Below are 4,523 nucleotides of genomic sequence, written 5' to 3' on the forward strand. Positions count from 1 at the left end.
TAAGGTAAATTGAGTTTGAGACTCCTGCCCTTGGACTAAAGCAGCTGAAGTTAGCCAGCTACAATTTAGTTAGGACTTCTGAAAGAAAGGAAAGGAGGGCCTTGGGGAGCCTGCTACTGAATGGCAAAATACCCTAGTGAAGGGGCTGTGGTGACAAATAGGTGTCTCAAAGAGAAGGAGGCTGTACTCAACACTATACTGGATTTTTATGCATCCAACATTTTGCCTGTCTGAACCAGTCCCATTGCCATGGCTTCACTGGGTCATGTCATTTTCTGGATCATGATCATCATCATAACAATCCAGGTAGCAGTGATTGTGCTGTGCTGATCATTGACTTTGGTGTCTCATGGAGACATTCCACCAGCATCATAATCTCTCCTGGGAACATCAGGGAGAATGGCATCAAGCTTTTGAACCTGACATCAAGCTCAGCAACACAGAAATTTGGTGAACTAAAGTTAGGGTTTCTGGAGTGGTTCATGAGTTTAATGGTTAAAAGGACCACCTAAAGGACTCAGATGAAATGTTCAAGGGCCACACAGCAGTATTTGCAGAGCAGGTGATTGGTGGAAATGCTCCTTAATGCTGAGAGGTGTGCAGCTCTCCGATGCTGTCACCTACGGGTGCTCTATCACCACTTCCAAAGAGAATTGAGAGGCAGGGCTGGAATATATGACTGGAGTCTTCAGCTCTCTGTAGGTGCAAGTGGATTACAATATCTGTACAAACACCCTGCAAGGTGAGGCTCCTCAGTGGTTCCCTTAACCTTTTGTGATTTGAACCTACAAAATAACACAAGACAACTTATTTGAGGTCTCCAATACGAGCTGCAAGCTGTATTCTAAGAACAATGATGGCAGTGTCTGCTTTGCACAATATTACAGCTAATGATACCTATACCTGTGTAATAAAAAATAACATTGCTAAAGCTATGGGGACATCAAAGTGACAGTTTCCAGCATTGAGGAGATGGTCCACTTGCAGCTATTGAACATGAACATGGCATCAAACTCCTTATTGTCTTTACTGGATGTTTCTACCTTTCAGGTACCTGATGTCTTGTTATGCTTAATCTCCATAAAGACAAGTGCAGAGGAGTTGGACATGGAGGACAAATACCACAGCTGTGGGAAAAATTCAGTCTTACTTTCCCTATTGAACTGAGAACTGTCACTATAGCCATGTACGGGCCTTAGGGTATATAGTGGGATTAATATGAAGCTGCTGCTGCTGCTTCGTGTGTGTTTTGCTGCAGTTACTGGGTTGGTTTGTTCATAGACATGGATAAAATTAAAAAAATCAGAGATGACAGAATGTTGATTTTTTCTTGCATCTGAGAGGAGACAAATTCCACATGGATACCTGAATGGATTAATTGGGAAGGAAGGAGATCTAATCAGAGGTGCAATATACATTTGCTTACCTGATAACTTAGTGATCAAAACTTTATCTGTGGCTCTTTATCTGAAGGCTCTATCCATGGTTGCAAGTGAAAAAAAGGATTTGCCACACTGGAACAGATAATTTGTCCCTTGAGTTCAGAATATTAGAATAATATGTAAATTGCATATTGTCTTTCTTAAAATAACCTGTAAGATTTGATTATCCATGCCTCTCTTTAGAATTCTATGTCAGTAAAACAGTGGTTAAAGGTGATAAAAGCCTTGTTGGAATCATAGTTTGTTTGGGCTTTTTGTTTAACTCTCTTGTTTTACCTCAAAAGGAATGGAGTCTGAGCAGCCTTAATTTAGCCAGATGGCTAACTTACACTACCATAGCAATTGAGAGGGAAATTGATGCACAGCTGGGGTAAACACTCAGGCAATAGCTGTCACTGATAGCCCCTTTACAGGGTTAAATGTGCTAAAAAAGTTTGACTGCAATATTTAGTAAAGCGTACCAAAGTCCTTCCACAGTGACTCCAGAAAGACTTTGAGGTAGGCTGTAGAGAATTTAGATGCTACCTAAATATAATCAATGACAAAACTCCCATTGACTGCAGTGGGGACAGGATTTTACCCTGGGACTGGTATCGCCTGAGCAATTCTTCTTGCACACATATATACCTAAATGCACAATCTAGTCCTCACTGTAAATAACATATGTTAATTGTTATTACATCCCAACAGGATATCTAGAGTGCCTACAAAATATTATTAATAATAATAATAAATAATAAATATTTGACTATTGTCCTTATGTAATAGCCTCAAATTTCCTATGTTTCATTTGCATTAGTGCAAAATTATTTCTGTGGTATTTATTTGAATCAACATTACCTCGTAATAATATTTTCATTATTTTGAAAAAAAGAACATAACTAAAATCATCCCAATCAATATGAAATTTCTTTACAATTTATGTGGCTTCTGAATTTCAAAAGGCTTTCTAGATTATAGTAAAAATAGAAATCAATCTATTTGTTTCTTTAGGTAACATAATTGTTCACAATATGTTTACTGTGGTAGATTTAGAGAAAACAGTGAACATAATTACACTGTAGTAGTTCACCTATAAATGATCGAGTGCAGCATACCAGAACATATGAAGCTCCAACTCCAGATGACATTTTATAGAGAAAATAGACTCTGAATTATTTTAATTCTGGGCCAGAACAGTGAGCTGGCAATTATAACTAAAATAATTTTACCAAGAATGGTTTGCATAAACTTTGGGAGCGGAGATCAGAGTTCTTCTGAGCTACTAGACTACATATTATTCTTGTATGTGAGGAAAAAATTACTAAACTCAGCTCCATGAATTGTGTTCAGATTAGTATGAAAAGCAAAGTGTTAAATAATCTATAGTTAGACTTGTGATTTCCACTAATATCTTTCAAGTTTTTACTATTAGTAGCTAAAATAGCAATGAGGTGGTGACAATGCTATGTCATGTTCCCTGCTGCGTTGGTTGCATTACCAGTAAGACCTCCATGAATAGTCTATTTCTGGAAATGATCTTTCAGTATAATGATGAATTGCTGCTGATTATTTTTTGATAATTTGATAATTATTGATAATTTAAGTTAAGGCTATTTGCATTACTTCTGCACTTCTCTGAATTACACAAGAAAATTGATTCAAAATAGTTACTGAGATTAAGGACTATTTGTTTTTTAAGCATTACGCTATATAAGTATTACTATGATAAATACTCAAGTGGAAGTGCACTGGATCTTTGTGCGGTGCTGTGTGTGGGTATTCCTGAAGGCTACTCACTCTACCATTATATTCACAACCTCTTATATGGGGAGAAAGACATGGAGAAATTTTACTAAACAATAAGGAAATGATCTTTATGCTTAAGAGGACAGTCTTTCCTTTGCTTATTCCCCCCTTGGTTGAAGAAGTTAAATTTATAAGAATTATACTTTATTTAAACTCTGTGGGACAGATATCCAACCAGTGAGGGAACTCACAACTTTAGTGGAGTTGTATTTTTCCATGTCAGTTGCAAATTTGATCCTGTAGCATTTGGAAAGTATTATTTTTGAGGGCATCTGAGGTCTAGTTGATCCCCTCTCACAAGTTAGAGAGCTCTCTGGCCTGCTTTAACTTACGTTGGCTGGTAACAATCCTTTGAGGGGTTGTTAAGCAACTAGAAGTAGCCACAGTTTCTCTAGTTCCCTGCTGCCAGTCCCAGCCAGGGACTGCACTGAAGCAAGTAATCGAAAATCCCTCTGGCAGGGGAATTACAATCTTCCCTGTTAGGGCAGCCTTCTGCTCCTCTTATGCCATAAGACCAGATCCTCAGCTAGCATAACTTGGTGTTTCCCCCACTGAATTCAGTGATTGCACCAGCTGAACATTTGGCCCTAGTAGAAGTACAAAAGTTGCAGAGCAGGGGTCAGGATCTCACTCAGTCTTTTTATTTGAAATGTTCAGCACATAAGAGCTCAAATATCAATACTGGTGCCCTACAGGAGAAATATGGCAACTGAGGTTTTGTAGACTTTCTGCAGAACCCTCAGGGCTGACCAACAATATTCTGGGGTCGCCACTTTTTTCCATGCCTCCCCTCCCTCCGAGAATAATGTCAGTCATGATACTACTAGTTATAAATTCTGTTCTCCTAAAAATCACCAACACACTTCATCAAATATCACTGAAGCACTACTATCTTTATTTATTCTTTGTTCTAATGATTTTAATGTCTTAGCACCTTTATCTGGAGTATTTTTAAGTCTGTCATTTTTTTAAAAGTGCAAATTAACATTATATATTTGCTATACTACATGCTAGTTTCATAGAATCATAGAAGAAGAAGATTAGGGTTGGAAGAGACCTCAGGAGGTCATCTAGTCCAGTCCCCTGCTCAAAGCAGGACCAACCCTAACTAAAACATTCCAGCCGGGCCTTAAAAATCTCTAAGGATGGAGATTTCACCACCTCCTCAGGTAACCCATTCCAGTGCTTCACCACCCTCATAGTGAAAAAGTTCCTAATATCCAACCTACACCTCCCCCACTGCAACTTGAGACCATTGCTTCTTGTTCTGTCATCTGCCACCACTGAGAATAT

The 4,523-nt window shown here is 38.4% G+C and overlaps 1 pseudogene; it reads left to right on the forward strand.

Moving 5' to 3' along the window:
- Positions 1–249: 249 nt before the first annotated feature.
- On the forward strand, positions 250–1,075 carry LOC123366185 (annotated as a pseudogene).
- Positions 1,076–4,523: the final 3,448 nt, after the last annotated feature.

This window comes from Mauremys mutica, chromosome 3 (genome assembly GCF_020497125.1).
Source record: "Mauremys mutica isolate MM-2020 ecotype Southern chromosome 3, ASM2049712v1, whole genome shotgun sequence".
NCBI lineage: Eukaryota > Metazoa > Chordata > Testudines > Geoemydidae > Mauremys > Mauremys mutica.